At 33.1% G+C, this 26,104-nt stretch overlaps 1 long non-coding RNA gene across 1 annotated transcript; it reads left to right on the top strand.

Moving 5' to 3' along the window:
- The first annotated feature begins 3,881 nt into the window (after window positions 1-3,881).
- Window positions 3,882-12,139, top strand: LOC123672467. The gene is made up of 2 exons (XR_006746306.1): window positions 3,882-6,760; window positions 12,012-12,139. It is a non-coding gene; the product is annotated as an uncharacterized LOC123672467 (long non-coding RNA).
- Window positions 12,140-26,104: the final 13,965 nt, after the last annotated feature.

Raw genomic sequence — 26,104 nt, 5'->3', positions numbered from 1 at the left:
GCCTATCAGAAAAATCATCTCAAATACCATATAGCTTCTGTACATTTGAATAAAAAAGAACATAAATGTAACTTATGTGATTATGCAGCCAATCTGAAAAGTTACCTCAAAAAGCATATAGATTCTGTCCATTTGAATGAAAAAGAACATAAATGTCACTTATGTGATTATGCATCCAATAAGAAAAGTAACCTCAAAAATCATATAGATTCTGCCCATTTGAATAAAAAAGAACATAAATGTCACTTATGTGAGTTCTCAGCCAATCAGAAACATGACCTAAAAAATCATATAGATTCTGTCCATTTGAAAAAAAAAGAACATAAATGTAACTTATGTGATTATGCAGCCAATCGGAAAAGTTACCTCAAAAAGCATATAGATTCTGTCCATTTGAATAAAAAAGAACATAAATGTCACTCATGCGATTATGCAGCCAATCAGAAAAGTACCCTCAATAATCATATAGATTATGTCCATTTGAATAAAAAAAAACATAAATGTCACTTATGTGAGTTCTCAGCCAATCAGAAACATGACCTCAAAAAGCATACAGATTCTGTCATTTTAATAAAAAAGAACATAAATGTCACTTATGTGATTATGCAGCCAATCAGAGAAGTACCCTCAATAATCATATAGATTCTGTCCATTTGAATAAAAAAGAGCATAAATGTCACTTATGTGAGTTCGCAGCCAATCAGAAACATCACCTCAAAAATCATATAGATTCTGTCCATTTGAAAAAAAAAGAACATAAATATAACTTATGTGATTATGCATCCAATCTGAAAAGTGTCCTCAAAAAGCATATATATTCGGTCCATTTGAATAAAAAAGAACATAAATGTCACTCATGTGATTATGCAGCCAATCGGAAAAGTACCCTCAAAAAGCATATAGATTCTGTCCATTTGAATAAAAAAAGAACATAAATGTTACTTATGTGATTATGCAGCCGATCAGAAAAGTAACCTCAAAAAACATATAGCTTCTGTCCATTTGAATAAAAAAGAATATAAATGTTACTCATGTGATTATGCAGCCAATCAGAAAAGTACCCTCAATAATCATAAAGATTATGTCCATTTGAATCGAAAAGAACATAAATATCACTTATGTCATCAATCATTATGCATCCAATAAGAAAAGTAACCTCAAAAATCTTATAGATTTTGTCCATTTGAATAAAAAAGAGCATGAATGTCACTTATGTGAGTTCGCAGCCAATCAGAAACATGACCTCAAAAATCATATAGATTCTGTCCATTTGAAAAAAAAAAGAACATAAATGTAACTTATGTGATTATGCAGCCAATCTGAAAAGTGTCCTCAAAAAGCATATATATTCTGTCCATTTGAATAAAAAAGAACATAAATGTCACTCATGTGATTATGCAGCCAATCGGAAAAGTAACCTCAAAAAACATATAGCTTCTGTCCATTTGAATAAAAAAGAATATAAATGTTACTCATGTGATTATGCAGCCAATCAGAAAAGTACCCTCAATAATCATAAAGATTATGTCCATTTGAATCGAAAAGAACATAAATGTTACTTATGTGATTATGCAGTCAACCGTAAATTTCACCTCAAAAAGCATATAGATTCTGTTCATTTGAAAAAAAAAAAAGAACATAAATGTGAGTTTGCAGTTAAACAGGAAAATAACCTCAAAAAGCATATGGATTGTGTGCATTTGAATAAAAAAAGAAAATAAATGTTACTTATGTTATTATGCAGTCAACTGTAAAGTTCACCTCAAAAAGCATAGAGATTCGGTCCATTTCAACATAAAAGAATTACTTATGTGATTATGCAGCCAACCGGAAAGTTTACCTCAAAATTAATATGTATTCTGTCCATTTGAATGAAAAAGAATATAAATGTAACTTATGTGAGTATGTTTCAAGCATGTAAGAAACTCTTAAAAGACATAAACATATCCATTTGAATGAAAATTCTTAGAGTAAAGAAAAACATAGGAGTGGCCTTAAACGTAAATAGCGTTATATTGTAATTAGTTGCATCAGTAAGATGATAAACTGAGGTAGGAAAACAAGAAACCCGCAAAATTGACAAATAGGGGTGCAGTAAACCTTCCACTGGCGTGGTTAATTGTTTCTTAGTAAGGATTATTATTACAAAATCGATATTTAACTTGAATATAGAATATAAGTGAGTTATTATATTTCAAAATGAAAACTATCAACGTAGCGGAGACCGAAGCTAAAACGTCTACAATAAAGAGGATATTGCGAACAACTGAAATGAAGACCCCTAAGAATAATGGTATACATACTGGCGGACAGACATAGAAATTCTATTATAAAAGAGAAGTGCTAAGTGGACGATGTGGTCAGATGTATAAGGAAGAGGCGGAGAGAGTGGAACCAGCATGTGGACAGAATGAGTCTAGACATGGCTAAGATCATCAGGGACAACAAACCCCTCGGAAGAAGACCCATTAGATGACCACCAAAGCAATTGTGAGATAGCTGGCAATCCACGTCACAGGAGACATACACCAGAGAAAGCAGGCGGTTCGTCTTCTCAAGAAGAAGAACAAAATGAAGACTTGCTAATTTCATAATTTTTTTGAGAAATAATTTCCATTTAATGAGTTATTTTCGTAGATTTCTTATGAAAACAATATACAGTAAATAAACTCTCGTAAAATACAATGTTTTTGATTAATTAGTAATAAATTAATATGGAATTGCATACCCTTACCTCATTTCTTACATAGTTTCAATAAAATGAAGAATTTTCCAAGATGAATATTACCTGCGATCAGATTCTTACATAGACTTATAATAACATGGACTAGCCCTCTGCTCGCACCGCTTTGCAGACCATCAAAGAAAGAGAGGTGTTGGGAAGGAAGGAGTTATTAATGGCAACACATGCGAATATACTATGATAATAACACGTTTTTAATTTTTTTTTTGGAGAAATATTGAGTTTTTTGCATGACTTGATTATTGAAATGGCTATGGGAATAAGGCGTTGTTAATGAGAAATATTGAGTTATTCCGATAAGAATAGTATTGAAAAAGCTAAATGAATCACATTTAGGAACTTTATGGTACAGATTTTCATGATATCTAAAATGTCTTTCAGAAAAAGGTGAATTTCATTGAGTGCTATAAAAGAAAATATTTTTTAATTTCTATTCCACAGGTTTTAGATAGCCCAGTATATCAATAATATTATAGATAATTAAATTTCTATTCTATCAATATAATGTAGCTACAAGTGTAACTGAACTTAAGGGATTTCAAAATTTGTGATAAATAAAAACACAAAAGAAAATTTATGACATTTTCAAAATTTTATTATATATGTTGTCTTCAGAAAAAATAGCCCGAATATTTTTGATAAATTGACTGAGGAAATAGTGAGTGTTATTGGGGATGAAAGTGCTATTTTTTTCCTATCAAAGAAAACAATTCAGCCTCACGTTCTAAAAGTAACAACTTCCTTTACTCTGACGGTTTAAAAAAGTACTGCAAATTTTTTACAAGGGGTTATTCTATTACTTTTTATCATCAAATATGCAAGAACATATGAAAAAAAAAACATAATAAATATCAATATAAAAAATTATGATTAACATCTGATGGAGAGGTTCGAATCAGAGTTTCATAACTCGAATAACATGATCAAAAATTCATAACTCCGGATCTATAAAGGGTAGAAATTTGCTGTATAGTATTCATTATTATTGTAGTAACACATGTTTTTAATATAATAATTTTATGGCCCCTTCCTTCAAAACTTTAGTTCCATAGGGATTAATATAAAAGTCCTCAGTTTGGAAGTGATTTACTACCTATTACGGCTGTGGCAGAAGGTTTTTTGTCTTTACTCCATATAACCATCACCCGTTTCTTTTAATTTCATGGAAATCTGTGAAAATATTCAATAAAATAAACGATAAATCACTTCTTGTTTTCTTAACTATGAAATGTCACGTCCAATCCTTTTTTTGGATATAACAACACAATTATAAGCTACACACGAAGCAGACATACTTAAAATTGTTTATAAGTACTAAAATAAACAGAAGAATTACAAAAAACACTTAGTAAATCGTTACGGAATCCGTTATCTCCACAAGAAAACGCATATAATCAATTCACGAAACCAATGTTTTGCCATTAAGATTTCTATCCTTGCCACAATACATCGATATCAATGGTCTCTCTCAGTCCATGTTATTAAGTGCTTTCCAGCCAACGTCAGGAGCTCCTCCCCAGCAAACACAAATAAGTATCATAGATATAACATACACATTGCAACGTTCTATAGGTGCTTTCCAGCCAACGTCAGGAGCTCCGAAGCGCACTTGTAGTGTTCCAAATTCAATTGAAGGTCGACATATGCTTTTATAAATTTTTGTAGCATTTTGGATGGTTATACCTTGTTTTTATATGTAAGTTTGCCAAAGTATTTGGCTCTAGTGATAGTTTTCTTTTTTACTAGTTTCGTTTGCAGGTTGAAATTCAGTTTATTATCAACCTGTACACCCAAATATTTCATTGAAGTAGAAATTTTTCCCTTTGGAATCATTCATTTTGTTGCATCCATTAAACCAGTTGTTTTCTCTATACTGATGTATCATATCTCTTTTGAAGTTTGAAATTGTTTATGAAATGTTTTTTGGTATGTAGCTGTTAATGTTACTATAGAGTATTCTAAATGTAAATTTGCCTATTAACTTCGTTGTTTATTGGTTCAGTTGGTGAAGGCTCCTCAGGATCCTCCAGATCAAGCATCAGAATGTAGAATCAGTTCCCCAAGAAAACAACTGTTGTGTCTTTATTGAATTGTCTAATAAACTTTTGTTTCAAAGTAACTATAAGTTACTTTCTGTCACTATATTTAGGATTATTTAACTTTCTATTATAAATATTCATTATTTCATCATGTTCTGTTATTGGAGCATAGATCCAGCTTGTGTTTTTTGAGAGATCTTCTATTTCATTTGTTTTTTCATTAAGTGGCTTGACATTAGCGTTTGAAATACCTTCCATGGGTTTTTTGGATGTTTCGGACATTTAATGAACCATGCCATATGGTCTTCTGCGCCACAAGACAAGCACTTGGGAGCATTATTGGTTTTGTACTGAGACATATTATGTGGTCCTTGTCTTTTCGATCATTTTGGTGAATTTGTGCAAGAATCTGTTTTATGGTCGAATTGTAAACATTTGTTGCAAGGTATAGGAGTTGGGTCTGGAGGATGGCTGGGATATACCAAATAGTGTTGATTAATGAAAAAGAATCCATTATTCCAAAGTGCTTCAAATGATTCAATTTCACCCATAATTATTCTAATAAATCTTGTGGGTTTTGATTGGGCTCTTGTGATGATTCTTTTGCAGTATCTATGTTTTGTGATAAAAGATGCTGACTTATTTCTTCTTCTTTGATACACGTTTCCATATTTGAAATCTCCACAGAGTACGCTTGTTGAGGCACTCTTCTTATATTCGTCGTTTTTTGCGCTGTTATTCCCTTGTAACTGACTATTTTCTTCTCGTTCTTTAGCTCTGACAGGACTTGTTCCAATTCCCCGAGTTTGGTTTTGAGAATTATATCTCTGGACATAGAAAATTTCGTATTCCAAATGGACGACATTTGTATTCTATTTGTTTCATTGTTTTCAGAATTGAAATAAAATAAATTTGAATATTCCACCTTCTTGATGTCACTCATCTTGGCTGAAACATTTCTGTTTATTATTTTGGTTGGTTTGTTTGTTTTGGTTTTCGATGTTTGGTGTTGTTGATTATTTTTTGTTGACATGGCAGATGTCGAATGTTCTTTATTTTCCTAATCAATTTCCTTTGGTGAAGAAATGTTTCGATACATTACAGGATCTTTTATTAATTGGGGTTGATTGAATACGAAATCAGCAGATTTATTATCGTTTTTTTTTTGTTTGTATCTGTGGCGATTTTAGGTTGACTTTTTCTTTTGTCTTTTACGCTTTGAATCTTTCTGGTTTCTAGGTACTTCTCCTCCTGAAGAGGTATTAGTAGAAGTGCCGTTGACCTGGGACATTTCTGATAGTTCAAGAACTATCGAAGACTGCGGGCAAGCAGTAATCAGCTTAGAAATTCTGTTTAATCGAATTTGTTTACTAATAACAAAAACAATTATTCACATGTGCTCATCATGAAGGTTCAACACGAATTTTTTAACATTATTTTCTCTATTTCGCAATAATTCAAAAACACTACACACACAGATACAAGATCCTAATTCTCAAAATGTATTTATTTTGAAATTGTGTAGATTAGATCTTGAAGATTTCAATAGTTCCTATGAAATAAAGGAAAATAGGATGTAGTCAAGCAACAATACTTTTTACAAAAATGTCAAACTTTGTTAAATATTCCATTGAAAATTCGATTTTTTTAGAAGAACACTTTCGTATGAAAATTTCCAGTGTTTGTTGAAATTGTTTTATCTTCCAATCTCTTATAATTAAAAAAATGTTACAATTATTTTTTGGTTCTAGTTTTCAGTACACAACTGATGGGGGGCATATTGAGGATAAAAAGACTGAAATCATTGATATTGTTCAGCATTACACTGATGATAATGGAATAAGATCATCTTTGAAATATGAAACAGGCGAGTTTTCTTTCAACCAGAAAAGCAATCTTGAAGGACATATAGGTGCTGTACATTTGAATGAAAGGGAACATGAATGTCTCTTATGTGAGTTTGCAGCCAATCAGAAAGGTAACCTCAAAAAGCATATAGATTCTGTCCATTTGAATAAAAAAGAGCATAAATGTCACTTATGTGAGTTCGCAGCCAATCAGAAACATGACCTCAAAAATCATATAGATTCTGTCCATTTGAAAAAAAAAGAACATAAATGTAACTTATGTGATTATGCAGCCAATCTGAAAAGTTACCTCAAAAAGCATATAGATTCTGTCCATTTGAATAAAAAAGAACATAAATGTCACTCATGTGATTATGCAGCCAATCAGAAAAGTTCCCTCAATAATCATAAAGATTATGTCCATTTGAATCGAAAAGAACATAAATGTTACTTATGTGATTATGCAGTCAACCGTAAAAAAAAGAACATAAATGTGAGTTTGCAGTTAAACAGGAAAATAACCTCAAAAAGCATATGGATTGTGTGCATTTGAATAAAAAAAGAAAATAAATGTTACTTATGTTATTATGCAGTCAACTGTAAAGTTCACCTCAAAAAGCATAGAGATTCGGTCCATTTCAACATAAAAGAATTACTTATGTGATTATGCAGCCAACCGGAAAGTTTACCTCAAAATTAATATGTATTCTGTCCATTTGAATGAAAAAGAATATAAATGTAACTTATGTGAGTATGTTTCAAGCATGTAAGAAACTCTTAAAAGACATAAACATATCCATTTGAATGAAAATTCTTAGAGTAAAGAAAAACATAGGAGTGGCCTTAAACGTAAATAGCGTTATATTGTAATTAGTTGCATCAGTAAGATGATAAACTGAGGTAGGAAAACAAGAAACCCGCAAAATTGACAAATAGGGGTGCAGTAAACCTTCCACTGGCGTGGTTAATTGTTTCTTAGTAAGGATTATTATTACAAAATCGATATTTAACTTGAATATAGAATATAAGTGAGTTATTATATTTCAAAATGAAAACTATCAACGTAGCGGAGACCGAAGCTAAAACGTCTACAATAAAGAGGATATTGCGAACAACTGAAATGAAGACCCCTAAGAATAATGGTATACATACTGGCGGACAGACATAGAAATTCTATTATAAAAGAGAAGTGCTAAGTGGACGATGTGGTCAGATGTATAAGGAAGAGGCGGAGAGAGTGGAACCAGCATGTGGACAGAATGAGTCTAGACATGGCTAAGATCATCAGGGACAACAAACCCCTCGGAAGAAGACCCATTAGATGACCACCAAAGCAATTGTGAGATAGCTGGCAATCCACGTCACAGGAGACATACACCAGAGAAAGCAGGCGGTTCGTCTTCTCAAGAAGAAGAACAAAATGAAGACTTGCTAATTTCATAATTTTTTTGAGAAATAATTTCCATTTAATGAGTTATTTTCGTAGATTTCTTATGAAAACAATATACAGTAAATAAACTCTCGTAAAATACAATGTTTTTGATTAATTAGTAATAAATTAATATGGAATTGCATACCCTTACCTCATTTCTTACATAGTTTCAATAAAATGAAGAATTTTCCAAGATGAATATTACCTGCGATCAGATTCTTACATAGACTTATAATAACATGGACTAGCCCTCTGCTCGCACCGCTTTGCAGACCATCAAAGAAAGAGAGGTGTTGGGAAGGAAGGAGTTATTAATGGCAACACATGCGAATATACTATGATAATAACACGTTTTTAATTTTTTTTTTGGAGAAATATTGAGTTTTTTGCATGACTTGATTATTGAAATGGCTATGGGAATAAGGCGTTGTTAATGAGAAATATTGAGTTATTCCGATAAGAATAGTATTGAAAAAGCTAAATGAATCACATTTAGGAACTTTATGGTACAGATTTTCATGATATCTAAAATGTCTTTCAGAAAAAGGTGAATTTCATTGAGTGCTATAAAAGAAAATATTTTTTAATTTCTATTCCACAGGTTTTAGATAGCCCAGTATATCAATAATATTATAGATAATTAAATTTCTATTCTATCAATATAATGTAGCTACAAGTGTAACTGAACTTAAGGGATTTCAAAATTTGTGATAAATAAAAACACAAAAGAAAATTTATGACATTTTCAAAATTTTATTATATATGTTGTCTTCAGAAAAAATAGCCCGAATATTTTTGATAAATTGACTGAGGAAATAGTGAGTGTTATTGGGGATGAAAGTGCTATTTTTTTCCTATCAAAGAAAACAATTCAGCCTCACGTTCTAAAAGTAACAACTTCCTTTACTCTGACGGTTTAAAAAAGTACTGCAAATTTTTTACAAGGGGTTATTCTATTACTTTTTATCATCAAATATGCAAGAACATATGAAAAAAAAAACATAATAAATATCAATATAAAAAATTATGATTAACATCTGATGGAGAGGTTCGAATCAGAGTTTCATAACTCGAATAACATGATCAAAAATTCATAACTCCGGATCTATAAAGGGTAGAAATTTGCTGTATAGTATTCATTATTATTGTAGTAACACATGTTTTTAATATAATAATTTTATGGCCCCTTCCTTCAAAACTTTAGTTCCATAGGGATTAATATAAAAGTCCTCAGTTTGGAAGTGATTTACTACCTATTACGGCTGTGGCAGAAGGTTTTTTGTCTTTACTCCATATAACCATCACCCGTTTCTTTTAATTTCATGGAAATCTGTGAAAATATTCAATAAAATAAACGATAAATCACTTCTTGTTTTCTTAACTATGAAATGTCACGTCCAATCCTTTTTTTGGATATAACAACACAATTATAAGCTACACACGAAGCAGACATACTTAAAATTGTTTATAAGTACTAAAATAAACAGAAGAATTACAAAAAACACTTAGTAAATCGTTACGGAATCCGTTATCTCCACAAGAAAACGCATATAATCAATTCACGAAACCAATGTTTTGCCATTAAGATTTCTATCCTTGCCACAATACATCGATATCAATGGTCTCTCTCAGTCCATGTTATTAAGTGCTTTCCAGCCAACGTCAGGAGCTCCTCCCCAGCAAACACAAATAAGTATCATAGATATAACATACACATTGCAACGTTCTATAGGTGCTTTCCAGCCAACGTCAGGAGCTCCGAAGCGCACTTGTAGTGTTCCAAATTCAATTGAAGGTCGACATATGCTTTTATAAATTTTTGTAGCATTTTGGATGGTTATACCTTGTTTTTATATGTAAGTTTGCCAAAGTATTTGGCTCTAGTGATAGTTTTCTTTTTTACTAGTTTCGTTTGCAGGTTGAAATTCAGTTTATTATCAACCTGTACACCCAAATATTTCATTGAAGTAGAAATTTTTCCCTTTGGAATCATTCATTTTGTTGCATCCATTAAACCAGTTGTTTTCTCTATACTGATGTATCATATCTCTTTTGAAGTTTGAAATTGTTTATGAAATGTTTTTTGGTATGTAGCTGTTAATGTTACTATAGAGTATTCTAAATGTAAATTTGCCTATTAACTTCGTTGTTTATTGGTTCAGTTGGTGAAGGCTCCTCAGGATCCTCCAGATCAAGCATCAGAATGTAGAATCAGTTCCCCAAGAAAACAACTGTTGTGTCTTTATTGAATTGTCTAATAAACTTTTGTTTCAAAGTAACTATAAGTTACTTTCTGTCACTATATTTAGGATTATTTAACTTTCTATTATAAATATTCATTATTTCATCATGTTCTGTTATTGGAGCATAGATCCAGCTTGTGTTTTTTGAGAGATCTTCTATTTCATTTGTTTTTTCATTAAGTGGCTTGACATTAGCGTTTGAAATACCTTCCATGGGTTTTTTGGATGTTTCGGACATTTAATGAACCATGCCATATGGTCTTCTGCGCCACAAGACAAGCACTTGGGAGCATTATTGGTTTTGTACTGAGACATATTATGTGGTCCTTGTCTTTTCGATCATTTTGGTGAATTTGTGCAAGAATCTGTTTTATGGTCGAATTGTAAACATTTGTTGCAAGGTATAGGAGTTGGGTCTGGAGGATGGCTGGGATATACCAAATAGTGTTGATTAATGAAAAAGAATCCATTATTCCAAAGTGCTTCAAATGATTCAATTTCACCCATAATTATTCTAATAAATCTTGTGGGTTTTGATTGGGCTCTTGTGATGATTCTTTTGCAGTATCTATGTTTTGTGATAAAAGATGCTGACTTATTTCTTCTTCTTTGATACACGTTTCCATATTTGAAATCTCCACAGAGTACGCTTGTTGAGGCACTCTTCTTATATTCGTCGTTTTTTGCGCTGTTATTCCCTTGTAACTGACTATTTTCTTCTCGTTCTTTAGCTCTGACAGGACTTGTTCCAATTCCCCGAGTTTGGTTTTGAGAATTATATCTCTGGACATAGAAAATTTCGTATTCCAAATGGACGACATTTGTATTCTATTTGTTTCATTGTTTTCAGAATTGAAATAAAATAAATTTGAATATTCCACCTTCTTGATGTCACTCATCTTGGCTGAAACATTTCTGTTTATTATTTTGGTTGGTTTGTTTGTTTTGGTTTTCGATGTTTGGTGTTGTTGATTATTTTTTGTTGACATGGCAGATGTCGAATGTTCTTTATTTTCCTAATCAATTTCCTTTGGTGAAGAAATGTTTCGATACATTACAGGATCTTTTATTAATTGGGGTTGATTGAATACGAAATCAGCAGATTTATTATCGTTTTTTTTTTGTTTGTATCTGTGGCGATTTTAGGTTGACTTTTTCTTTTGTCTTTTACGCTTTGAATCTTTCTGGTTTCTAGGTACTTCTCCTCCTGAAGAGGTATTAGTAGAAGTGCCGTTGACCTGGGACATTTCTGATAGTTCAAGAACTATCGAAGACTGCGGGCAAGCAGTAATCAGCTTAGAAATTCTGTTTAATCGAATTTGTTTACTAATAACAAAAACAATTATTCACATGTGCTCATCATGAAGGTTCAACACGAATTTTTTAACATTATTTTCTCTATTTCGCAATAATTCAAAAACACTACACACACAGATACAAGATCCTAATTCTCAAAATGTATTTATTTTGAAATTGTGTAGATTAGATCTTGAAGATTTCAATAGTTCCTATGAAATAAAGGAAAATAGGATGTAGTCAAGCAACAATACTTTTTACAAAAATGTCAAACTTTGTTAAATATTCCATTGAAAATTCGATTTTTTTAGAAGAACACTTTCGTATGAAAATTTCCAGTGTTTGTTGAAATTGTTTTATCTTCCAATCTCTTATAATTAAAAAAATGTTACAATTATTTTTTGGTTCTAGTTTTCAGTACACAACTGATGGGGGGCATATTGAGGATAAAAAGACTGAAATCATTGATATTGTTCAGCATTACACTGATGATAATGGAATAAGATCATCTTTGAAATATGAAACAGGCGAGTTTTCTTTCAACCAGAAAAGCAATCTTGAAGGACATATAGGTGCTGTACATTTGAATGAAAGGGAACATGAATGTCTCTTATGTGAGTTTGCAGCCAATCAGAAAGGTAACCTCAAAAAGCATATAGATTCTGTCCATTTGAATAAAAAAGAGCATAAATGTCACTTATGTGAGTTCGCAGCCAATCAGAAACATGACCTCAAAAATCATATAGATTCTGTCCATTTGAAAAAAAAAGAACATAAATGTAACTTATGTGATTATGCAGCCAATCTGAAAAGTTACCTCAAAAAGCATATAGATTCTGTCCATTTGAATAAAAAAGAACATAAATGTCACTCATGTGATTATGCAGCCAATCAGAAAAGTTCCCTCAATAATCATAAAGATTATGTCCATTTGAATCGAAAAGAACATAAATGTTACTTATGTGATTATGCAGTCAACCGTAAAAAAAAGAACATAAATGTGAGTTTGCAGTTAAACAGGAAAATAACCTCAAAAAGCATATGGATTGTGTGCATTTGAATAAAAAAAGAAAATAAATGTTACTTATGTTATTATGCAGTCAACTGTAAAGTTCACCTCAAAAAGCATAGAGATTCGGTCCATTTCAACATAAAAGAATTACTTATGTGATTATGCAGCCAACCGGAAAGTTTACCTCAAAATTAATATGTATTCTGTCCATTTGAATGAAAAAGAATATAAATGTAACTTATGTGAGTATGTTTCAAGCATGTAAGAAACTCTTAAAAGACATAAACATATCCATTTGAATGAAAATTCTTAGAGTAAAGAAAAACATAGGAGTGGCCTTAAACGTAAATAGCGTTATATTGTAATTAGTTGCATCAGTAAGATGATAAACTGAGGTAGGAAAACAAGAAACCCGCAAAATTGACAAATAGGGGTGCAGTAAACCTTCCACTGGCGTGGTTAATTGTTTCTTAGTAAGGATTATTATTACAAAATCGATATTTAACTTGAATATAGAATATAAGTGAGTTATTATATTTCAAAATGAAAACTATCAACGTAGCGGAGACCGAAGCTAAAACGTCTACAATAAAGAGGATATTGCGAACAACTGAAATGAAGACCCCTAAGAATAATGGTATACATACTGGCGGACAGACATAGAAATTCTATTATAAAAGAGAAGTGCTAAGTGGACGATGTGGTCAGATGTATAAGGAAGAGGCGGAGAGAGTGGAACCAGCATGTGGACAGAATGAGTCTAGACATGGCTAAGATCATCAGGGACAACAAACCCCTCGGAAGAAGACCCATTAGATGACCACCAAAGCAATTGTGAGATAGCTGGCAATCCACGTCACAGGAGACATACACCAGAGAAAGCAGGCGGTTCGTCTTCTCAAGAAGAAGAACAAAATGAAGACTTGCTAATTTCATAATTTTTTTGAGAAATAATTTCCATTTAATGAGTTATTTTCGTAGATTTCTTATGAAAACAATATACAGTAAATAAACTCTCGTAAAATACAATGTTTTTGATTAATTAGTAATAAATTAATATGGAATTGCATACCCTTACCTCATTTCTTACATAGTTTCAATAAAATGAAGAATTTTCCAAGATGAATATTACCTGCGATCAGATTCTTACATAGACTTATAATAACATGGACTAGCCCTCTGCTCGCACCGCTTTGCAGACCATCAAAGAAAGAGAGGTGTTGGGAAGGAAGGAGTTATTAATGGCAACACATGCGAATATACTATGATAATAACACGTTTTTAATTTTTTTTTTGGAGAAATATTGAGTTTTTTGCATGACTTGATTATTGAAATGGCTATGGGAATAAGGCGTTGTTAATGAGAAATATTGAGTTATTCCGATAAGAATAGTATTGAAAAAGCTAAATGAATCACATTTAGGAACTTTATGGTACAGATTTTCATGATATCTAAAATGTCTTTCAGAAAAAGGTGAATTTCATTGAGTGCTATAAAAGAAAATATTTTTTAATTTCTATTCCACAGGTTTTAGATAGCCCAGTATATCAATAATATTATAGATAATTAAATTTCTATTCTATCAATATAATGTAGCTACAAGTGTAACTGAACTTAAGGGATTTCAAAATTTGTGATAAATAAAAACACAAAAGAAAATTTATGACATTTTCAAAATTTTATTATATATGTTGTCTTCAGAAAAAATAGCCCGAATATTTTTGAGAAATTGACTGAGGAAATAGTGAGTGTTATTGGGGATGAAAGTGCTATTTTTTTCCTATCAAAGAAAACAATTCAGCCTCACGTTCTAAAAGTAACAACTTCCTTTACTCTGACGGTTTAAAAAAGTACTGCAAATTTTTTACAAGGGGTTATTCTATTACTTTTTATCATCAAATATGCAAGAACATATGAAAAAAAAACATAATAAATATCAATATAAAAAATTATGATTAACATCTGATGGAGAGGTTCGAATCAGAGTTTCATAACTCGAATAACATGATCAAAAATTCATAACTCCGGATCTATAAAGGGTAGAAATTTGCTGTATAGTATTCATTATTATTGTAGTAACACATGTTTTTAATATCATAATTTTTATGGCCTCTTCCTTCAAAACTTTAGTTCCATAGGGATTAATATAATAGTCCTCAGTTTTGAAGTGATTTACTACCTATTACGGCTGTGGCAGAAGGTTTTTTGTCTTTACTCCATATAACCATCACCCGTTTCTTTTAATTTCATGGAAATCTGTGAAAATATTCAATAAAATAAACGATAAATCACTTCTTGTTTTCTTAACTATGAAATGTCACGTCCAATCCTTTTTTTGGATATAACAACACAATTATAAGCTACACACGAAGCAGACATACTTAAAATTGTTTATAAGTACTAAAATAAACAGAAGAATTACAAAAAACACTTAGTAAATCGTTACGGAATCCGTTATCTCCACAAGAAAACGCATATAATCAATTCACGAAACCAATGTTTTGCCATTAAGATTTCTATCCTTGCCACAATACATCGATATCAATGGTCTCTCTCAGTCCATGTTATTAAGTGCTTTCCAGCCAACGTCAGGAGCTCCTCCCCAGCAAACACAAATAAGTATCATAGATATAACATACACATTGCAACGTTCTATAGGTGCTTTCCAGCCAACGTCAGGAGCTCCGAAGCGCACTTGTAGTGTTCCAAATTCAATTGAAGGTCGACATATGCTTTTATAAATTTTTGTAGCATTTTGGATGGTTATACCTTGTTTTTATATGTAAGTTTGCCAAAGTATTTGGCTCTAGTGATAGTTTTCTTTTTTACTAGTTTCGTTTGCAGGTTGAAATTCAGTTTATTATCAACCTGTACACCCAAATATTTCATTGAAGTAGAAATTTTTCCCTTTGGAATCATTCATTTTGTTGCATCCATTAAACCAGTTGTTTTCTCTATACTGATGTATCATATCTCTTTTGAAGTTTGAAATTGTTTATGAAATGTTTTTTGGTATGTAGCTGTTAATGTTACTATAGAGTATTCTAAATGTAAATTTGCCTATTAACTTCGTTGTTTATTGGTTCAGTTGGTGAAGGCTCCTCAGGATCCTCCAGATCAAGCATCAGAATGTAGAATCAGTTCCCCAAGAAAACAACTGTTGTGTCTTTATTGAATTGTCTAATAAACTTTTGTTTCAAAGTAACTATAAGTTACTTTCTGTCACTATATTTAGGATTATTTAACTTTCTATTATAAATATTCATTATTTCATCATGTTCTGTTATTGGAGCATAGATCCAGCTTGTGTTTTTTGAGAGATCTTCTATTTCATTTGTTTTTTCATTAAGTGGCTTGACATTAGCGTTTGAAATACCTTCCATGGGTTTTTTGGATGTTTCGGACATTTAATGAACCATGCCATATGGTCTTCTGCGCCACAAGACAAGCACTTGGGAGCATTATTGGTTTTGTACTGAGACATATTATGTGGTCCTTGTCTTTTCGATCATTTTGGTGAATTTGTGCAAGAATCTGTTTTATGGTCGAATTGTAAACATTTGTTGCAAGGTATAGGAGTTGGGTCTGGAGGATGGCTGGGATATACCAAATAGTGTTGATTAATGAAAAAGAATCCATTATTCCAAAGTGCTTCAAATGATTCAATTTCACCCATAATTATTCTAATAAATCTTGTGGGTTTTGATTGGGCTCTTGTGATGATTCTTTTGCAGTATCTATGTTTTGTGATAAAAGATGCTGACTTATTTCTTCTTCTTTGATACACGTTTCCATATTTGAAATCTCCACAGAGTACGCTTGTTGAGGCACTCTTCTTATATTCGTCGTTTTTTGCGCTGTTATTCCCTTGTAACTGACTATTTTCTTCTCGTTCTTTAGCTCTGACAGGACTTGTTCCAATTCCCCGAGTTTGGTTTTGAGAATTATATCTCTGGACATAGAAAATTTCGTATTCCAAATGGACGACATTTGTATTCTATTTGTTTCATTGTTTTCAGAATTGAAATAAAATAAATTTGAATATTCCACCTTCTTGATGTCACTCATCTTGGCTGAAACATTTCTGTTTATTATTTTGGTTGGTTTGTTTGTTTTGGTTTTCGATGTTTGGTGTTGTTGATTATTTTTTGTTGACATGGCAGATGTCGAATGTTCTTTATTTTCCTAATCAATTTCCTTTGGTGAAGAAATGTTTCGATACATTACAGGATCTTTTATTAATTGGGGTTGATTGAATACGAAATCAGCAGATTTATTATCGTTTTTTTTTTGTTTGTATCTGTGGCGATTTTAGGTTGACTTTTTCTTTTGTCTTTTACGCTTTGAATCTTTCTGGTTTCTAGGTACTTCTCCTCCTGAAGAGGTATTAGTAGAAGTGCCGTTGACCTGGGACATTTCTGATAGTTCAAGAACTATCGAAGACTGCGGGCAAGCAGTAATCAGCTTAGAAATTCTGTTTAATCGAATTTGTTTACTAATAACAAAAACAATTATTCACATGTGCTCATCATGAAGGTTCAACACGAATTTTTTAACATTATTTTCTCTATTTCGCAATAATTCAAAAACACTACACACACAGATACAAGATCCTAATTCTCAAAATGTATTTATTTTGAAATTGTGTAGATTAGATCTTGAAGATTTCAATAGTTCCTATGAAATAAAGGAAAATAGGATGTAGTCAAGCAACAATACTTTTTACAAAAATGTCAAACTTTGTTAAATATTCCATTGAAAATTCGATTTTTTTAGAAGAACACTTTCGTATGAAAATTTCCAGTGTTTGTTGAAATTGTTTTATCTTCCAATCTCTTATAATTAAAAAAATGTTACAATTATTTTTTGGTTCTAGTTTTCAGTACACAACTGATGGGGGGCATATTGAGGATAAAAAGACTGAAATCATTGATATTGTTCAGCATTACACTGATGATAATGGAATAAGATCATCTTTGAAATATGAAACAGGCGAGTTTTCTTTCAACCAGAAAAGCAATCTTGAAGGACATATAGGTGCTGTACATTTGAATGAAAGGGAACATGAATGTCTCTTATGTGAGTTTGCAGCCAATCAGAAAGTACGAGACAGCTGTAGAACGCTGGTGTGTTTACGTTGAATTTGACAGTTTCGTTTTGGCGCGTTCCACTCATAGCAAGGGCTCGAAGCCCTAGTGCGCCGAGCCCCGGGGTGACACCACAGATTACGGATATGTTATCCGTAATCTGTGGGTGACACGCACCTGACTGGAAAGCAGCTTATGTTACATAGCAATGTTATACACCTGCTCCCTTCTGGTACTGCTCTACGACCGCTTTATGTCCGCCTTCCGTTACATAACATGCAACAAAATTTCCATGTATCATTTATAGATCATGTACCTTACATGATATCTTGAAAGATATCACTGGTATATTACATCTGTAATATTGCTGGTACATTCTTTATGTAACATTTACGTAGCTGATATATTTCTGTTATATAAAAATTCACATAGTTGATACATACTTTTTATATAACATTCAGATATCTGTTATTTTATACAGGGTGTCCCGTAAAGACCACGTCAAACGGAGGGAGAATGTAGATCAAAGGATATCACACCTGCTATGATAAAATTCCTATAATAAAAGTCTTACCGTTTTCGAGATATTTTTTTTGTTGAAAATAATGAATTTTTGCCCCTTTCAACAGTTTTGCCCTTACGGTTGGTACAATTTTACATCTTCATGTTTAATTTTTTCAGTAAAATATTGCTGAAGAATGATTTTAACGTTTACATTAAAAACATCCTCCGAAAATTTTAAAGGGGAACTATGAGAAATATTTTTATGGGAAATTTTGGTAGTGGATTATTTTGTTCATGAAGTTTAGCCCATCGTAGTGGAAAAAAAATGTACCGAGCTACTGCTGCACATTACACCAATAAATTGTCTATTTTATAGTGATTTCAAAGAGGTATCACAGAAGAAAAATTATGAATAACAATGGTCCAAGATTAGATCCTTGCGGCACACCAGATGACAGACAAAATTCGAAAGACTTGAAGCCATTATAAAACACATAACTCATTCTTCCCTCCAAGTAAGATCTCATCAGGTCGACATATATGCTGGACTGAGGTCAAAAAAAGAAAGTTTATTCAGCAACATATGGTGATCAACCGATTCGAAGGCTCGTGATAAGTCTGTATAAATAACGTCGACCTGGCCTCCATCATCCAGAGTCTCCGCGATAAACTGCGACAATGTTGCCAAATTCGTGACCGTAGACCTGCCCCGCATGAAACCATGTTGCATTGCTGATATATGTGGTCTAACATTATGACTGATATTAGCGTATAAAGCTTCTTCATATACTTTTGCAAAAATACACAGTACATAAATTGGTCTATAGTTCCCAATTTATCGCCTTTTTTGAAAATCGGAACTACTCGGGCTCTCTTCCAAATGGTGGGAAAAATGGAAGTACGCAAGCTGACAGAGATGATGCGATGTAGAGGGTCAGCAAGCACAGAGCCACAGTTTCTGATGAAAAATGAGGGTAGCTGATCGTCAGCAGTTGTTTTATCGGGAAATTTATCCATAATAGATCTAATTCCATCTTCAGTTATAGAGGGCAAGACAACTGGAGGGAATTGGGAAAATGGAGTTTCGCTATAATCCCTGAGTGCGTCTAGCATACAAACATTTGAAAAATGCTTTGCGAACAAATCGACTATATCTCTTGGATCGTCATGTGATATTCCATCGCTATGAAATACACCAGGAATTCTTGTGCCACTCTTCCTATGGTTGATGTATCCCCAGAAAGAGGAAGGATTTGACTCCAAATCGCCTTGCACCTCAGCCAAGTAATCGTCGTACGCCGAAGAAATTCCAGACTTGACCAACGACCGCAAACGCCTGAAATCTCGGAGATATTTAGTTCTTCTTGTGGACCGCCATTTTGAACGATAATAATTCTTTAATCGAATGTTGCGCCTCAAGTCAGGAGTAAACCACACTGGAAAGCAGCGTTTCCCAGAGGCATAAGTTCCAGTAAGTACATGATCTTTTATGATTTCGAACAATTGATCATAAAAATAGCGCAGAGCGTCATCAACATTATTGAATGTTTGGAGAATATTCCAATCAACGGAACCGAGTGACGAACGCAAGGCCGGAAAATCAGCTTTCCTGAAGGTATAAAACGTATTGTTGCGTGTTGGAAAATTTATTTGGCGTTCAAAGGAGCTTCGGCTCACAATCATGCTCAGCACGGGATGATACAGATACTCCGGGACAAAGGGCGACTCAGAATGAGCCACAGACACCTCGACAGTATCTCCTGCAAGGACCAAGTCAAGCAATTTTTGGTCTCTGTTGTAGATGAAGTTGAACTGCTGCAACTTGCTAAATGTTTTATTTTGAGACCAGTCTCAACCTCAGCCACGCGCAGCTCCATCTCAGCCTTAACAGCCTCAAACATCTCCATCTGCTGTGGCGTCCTGTCCGGAGTTATGAATACTCCCGCAAATTTATCCTTGATTTTCTGAAACCTGCGCAACACCATAGAAACCAACTCCGGAGAAGACAAACGCACCTTCATAGGACGAGATCGTACCTGTTTGGTGGGATCGAATTTTCCGAGTCTAATGGGAGTAACAACTTGATCAGGAATATTACACTCCTTCAACAGCGACTGCACAAGCGCCACGTCCTCCCTTACCTGTTCCAGCCTGCTGGAGCCCCCCTCAGAGCTGCCATGAATTACTACATTATTAGCACGTTTCGTTCTTTAAAAAACTTCCGCAATCACCTGCTCACTCGATGGTACCGGCGCAGGCAACTGTGTCACGGAAACATCCACCGCACCAGCCCGTTTCAGCTCGCGTATCTCATCCCTCAGCTCATTAATTAACTGAAAGATCTTGGGGATCTGATGAAGTCCCTGCTCACACTCATCACAGAGGTATTTTACCCGTCTTTTCGCACTCGACCGTAAGTCAAAGCATTTCAATTCTGCCGCAGTAAGCTCAGAACAAGCGAGATGTACAGGTCTATTACAGCCATCGCACCTGACAACCTTATCCACCTCCACTTTAATAGTGACATTACACTTTATACATGCCATAGTGGGCATCAAGTTAACTTTCAAAATATAATGGTGAAAAAGGAAAAACAGGGACACCCTTCACAACGGCTGGGCCGATAGCCGGTGACTAACAGACACACAAGAGGGCCACGGAAAACACAAAGCAGGAATGGATAGGTTACACCAGTATTAAATAATAAACAAAATTAGAAAGAAAACTTCGCAACTAGATTTGAACAATAATAATACGATACCAAAAATGAACGTACCCCGTATACAAAGAACGAGAAACGCACACCAGCTGACACAGATATGATAAATAACTGGTAGCTAGGTACCACACGTGTCACCGGAGTCTAGATGATATAAGACAAACAGAAATTAAGAGTCTGTTTACACCACACTGCTTGGGTAGCAGAGGGGTCGCGACGTGAAGGGGCAAGAGAGGGTGGGCGTCGACTATTGTGGTGAATATATCGTGAACGTATTAGGCCCTCAGCCCAGATAGAATGAATTTGTAACGCATTGGGATGATCTCGTTTCTTTCTCGTGTTCTACTAGTTCGTGTCGGAATATGTGGCCGCATTCTTGACATTTTGATGAAATGGAATGATTGTCAAATGGTCATCTAAGATTAATGTTGTAAAGACGGTTTCTTTATAATAAGAATAGACTTGAGAAATACGAACTCTTTTTTATGTTTTGAAAATGACCCTCTATTTTCCATAATTACTTCATATCAAATTGGGAATCCAAATAAGCTTTGATATACCATTATTCTCATTTTTTGAATTGTTAAAAACCCTTATGAATTAAATTGAATGAATTTTGAACGAATCAAAATTGTTAAGTTTCATTGAGAATGTTGATGAATTTATTCCATAAATATCTACAGTTTTAAGGAATTCATAGGAGAATAGAACTTTGCATAATTCAAATAAATAATGAAGCTTGCTTGATAATGATATATTTAATAATAATAATAAGGCCTTCATTTCTTTAAAGAAATCTCAAGGGGAAGTTCACCCATAGGTGTTCTACCACTTAACCCTTGTTGATACATGAAAGAAAAAAAATTAAATACATACATGCATTGTGTGTTATCCATCCAATAACATTGATTTAAAAAAAAATAATAATAGGGCATAAAGAATTGAAAAAAAAAATTCCTTTTTTACCCTCTCGGGGATGGAAGGTGAGTTAGGAGGAACTGAGCAGGTTTTCTCTGATTTTGTTCCTGAATCTGTGATCATTAAGTTGTTTCAATTCATAAGGTATAACATTGTACAATTTACAGATGTTGTGTCTGAAATAGGGCTGGGACTTTTTCGCCTTTTTGTATTCGAATATTCATCCATAAATTCATTCGATTATTCGAATAATTTATTCAAACAACTATTCATGCGTGATTATTCATGAGTAGTCATGAATATTCAACTATTCGTTGATTATTCAATGAATATACAGTCAATATTCAGTGATTGAACTCATGTTTTAATGAACCAATAAAATCCGACCGTTTTGATGATTGAATATACCCTTTGCGACGTGGTATAATCGTTTTGGTGTTTTGCCTCTCGCCATATACGCTCTATTAGTGTGACGTCACACACCGCCATTTTTGGTTCTCCTGTCAGTGTTCGGAATCCAAACAAATAAATTGTCATTCAAATTAGTACGGTCTCGTTGAAGGAATTGGCTTATTTTCATAAATAAGAGTATTTGAGGAACGATTTCAGTATTAATTGATAGACCGAAGGAACGAGGTTAATACCAGTAACTTTGAATCCTGTATCATTCCCCAGATTTTGTAAAAAGCCGTGTTTATTAGTAGAACCTCAAGTTCGAACTTACGGCATTAATCTCGTTTCTTCTGTCTATCAATTAATAGAAAAATCGTTCCTCAAATAATCTTATTTATCAAAATTAGCCAATTTCTTCAACGACAACGTACTAATTTAAATGACAATTTGTTTGTTTGGATTCCGAACACTGACAGGAGTTTATTTATAATTTTAATTCAATTGTATCTATCAATTTCAATATTATGTAATTTCCAGTAATTTTAATATTAATAAAACGATTTGTCCGTAGTGAATCACAAAACCTTGTTTTAATCATTCCTGAATAGTGAGTCAAGTGATCATTCAAACTTTCATTCGTAACTTCATAAATATCCAATTACTCACTGAATAGAAAACTATTCACTGAATAATCAGTGAATACTAAACTATTCACTGATTATTCATGAATAGAAAAGTAGTCATTGATTATTCAACTATTCAGTGCATATTCATGATTATTCGAATAATGCAAAATGCAATTATTCAATGATTATTCGAATATTCAAATCATTTATTCATGATTCCCAGCCCTAGTCTGAAACTTCTTTGAAATGTTGAGGTTCTATGATGAGGACATGTAAGCAAATTTCTATGTCTGATATGAACATTGTGAATATTAGCTCTATATTGCAACTTCTTGAAGAGATAAGGTGGTCTTCTCTTCACAACTAATTTATGGAAAGTACAGAGAGCATGATAGTTGAAACGAAGTCTCATAGGAAGCCAACTCAATTCTACCAGTTTATGAGATACATACTCAAATTTTCCAATCCCGACGATAAATCTTATACAGTTGTTCTGTAACCATTGAATTCGACCAAGAGAGTCCTGATCCAAGCAATAGCTATACACAGAGGAGCAGTAATTGAACAATTTCAAATTGCCTTTTTTCTCTTCAATTTTTGCTCATCTTGAAGATCTAATTTGTATTGAGGATCCCTTATTTTAAGCCTTTTGTATGTCTTGGATCAATTATTTCAGGTAAAACACAGTCATAATAAAATTTTTCAAGTTTTGGTAACATTTTTTCTTCGAAAAACTTTTTGTCGATGTTGACTTCGATAAATAAAAAGTCCTTCAAAGTCCACACGACATAGTAGCATTTTTCTCTTTCAGCTATATTTAATTGTCCCTGAACTTGAAAATAATAATTATGATTAATCGATATTCCTGGTCTCCATTCTCTTCCAAATATGTAATTTGTTTTTGTTCAATAGCGTCTTTTATCTTATTATTTCTTACTGAAAAAGGGCATTTGATTTCAACTAAAAGATTATTTCTTTCAACAACGCCATCTGGGAAAGCACCTAGAAAAGGCCATTTTTTATTAATAAAAAGGCCACTATTTATAATCTTCGAGCATAATTCATTTTCTAATAGCTCGATCTTCATTGTTTTTTCCCCAATCTATAGCTTTTGCAGAAAATTGTTTATACAAAATGCTTTCAACTGTTGAGCAACAACTTGTCGTACCACGCATTTTGCATATTTTTCCGAAGCCGTCAAATATTGAAGCCGTCCACAATGTCCTCCCCTGCTGATGCCAATCAGCGGAATCAGTTTAAAGCCGTGTTTTCTGCTCAATTTCCTTATAAACTTCTTCGGTCTTGATCAAATCCCTCAAGAATTCAGCCCTATATAGTTGGAATGTTTCCTCATCCATGTCAGGTTTTTCACACTTTCCTCCATAATTATTATCAAACTTCAAAAACCCCCGCGTCGTTTATTCTGTTTGCTGGAAGAGGCGCAAAAGGAGTTTCAAGTGGTTTAGATGTATGGTTTTTACAATTTACACAGGCAAATATTATGGAATTTATCGTTTTACGGGGGCTTTTAGTAACCAGAACTTTTCTCGGATGACTCCTAATAAAATTTTTGGTCCTGCATGACAACTATTTTCGTGCTCTTCTATAAGTAGTTACCTAACAATTTCGTTTTTACTTGGAAGAATGATCGGGTATTTAGAACTTTCGTTAAAATTGCCAAATTCAAGTCTTGTTTTTATTCTTAAAATCTCATTATCGTCTGTCAAATACTTAAACTTACGCATTCCTTTTAAATTTTCTCCTAAATCTTTCCTTTGTACTACTCTTAAAAGACATGTTTCTGTTCTTTCAAGTTCTTCTGTACTCAAATATTCGAATTTATTTTTGTCTTTTGCTTCTAAGCACTTGTTTCTTAGTTTATTTTTTAAATTATCGCCAAACCTCAAAATCCATCCAATAATTCTTTTAATTTTATTATATTTCGAAATTTGATTTATTTTCTGCCAGAATGCTTTATCTACTAAACTCTCTACTAAATTTGTATTGATGATCTTTTTTCGCTCCTTCTCAATTTCATCTTCTGTAGCACATAATTTTTCTTTTGGCCATTTTCCTCACTTTCTTTTATTAGCCATTCTGGTCCTTGCCACCATTTTTTCTCCATAAGCTGCTTTCCACTGCATGTTTATGTTTATGTAATAAGTCATATGTTTTGACGTTTTGAGTTGCGCAGAACCATAGACATTATATAAAATTGATATTAGGTCTATGCGCAGAACCCTGTTTAAAACTAATCGGGAAAATAAACGTCCAAATTTTCCTGTTTAGTGTAATCGGTGATTAGGCCACATTAAACGTCATTTGACAGATGGTGCAAGAGAAATCAGAAAGTAATCAATGTTTAAATTTTTAATCAACGATTAGGCAAATGGTGCAACTGGCCCTTAAATAAAAGTTGGTCGCCTGTATCTAAATAAAGTAAGGGAGGCCTGTATTTTAGATTTAGACAATCCTTAATATCTAAGAGATCCTGTAATAAAAGATCGCTTATATGTGCGTTGCAATAACTCTCTATTGTTATTAGTAAGGTTAATTTCTAATTTTAGTAATGTGATCATAGAATATAATATATTCTTTACTCAAAAAGATGTGATGAACCATTAATAGACATCCGAATAAAGAATCGAATGAAGTATTCGATTATTAAATTTGTTCATTGAATTCGAGCACGCACAAATCAGCTATTTGAATGATTATTTGTTTCGAAGTCCTAAAGCACATTTTCACTCGCAGCCTATTATTTCATATGTAGGTTATTTTCGAAATTGAACCCTATGATGATTAATTCGCAATTCAATTTTTCTATGGAAGCAGTAACCATCATGGGCGTCGCTGATAAGAGGCAAAAGAGATATATGCATGTATGTAGATGTGTCCAAACAAAAAAAATACTGAAGATTACACTGCATATTGCTTTTCGATGTCTCGGTCGTATTCCTCTCCGTGGGATTGGAAAGGATCTCCCGCTCCATAGTCGTGAAGGCTCATGGCTCTCCATGTGAACGGAGATATATTTTGCAAATATTTGAATTATTTAGATTCAAAAGGATCATTACATTGGTTGTATAGGATCATACCTATTTGAATTACGTCTTTTTTTCTTCTTGGTGTTCTCATGAGTATCTATAGGAAGGTATTTTCTTGAAACTGCATTTCTTTTCAGCTTTTGGCATCTCAAATTAGTTTTTCCTCAAACAAAATCTGCGTCTCTTAAATCCTCACC

This window comes from Harmonia axyridis, chromosome 2 (assembly GCF_914767665.1).
Source record: "Harmonia axyridis chromosome 2, icHarAxyr1.1, whole genome shotgun sequence".
Classification (NCBI taxonomy): Eukaryota; Metazoa; Arthropoda; class Insecta; order Coleoptera; family Coccinellidae; genus Harmonia; species Harmonia axyridis.
Note: the sequence above shows the minus strand (reverse complement) of the source record. Positions and strands in the feature narration are given on the sequence as shown.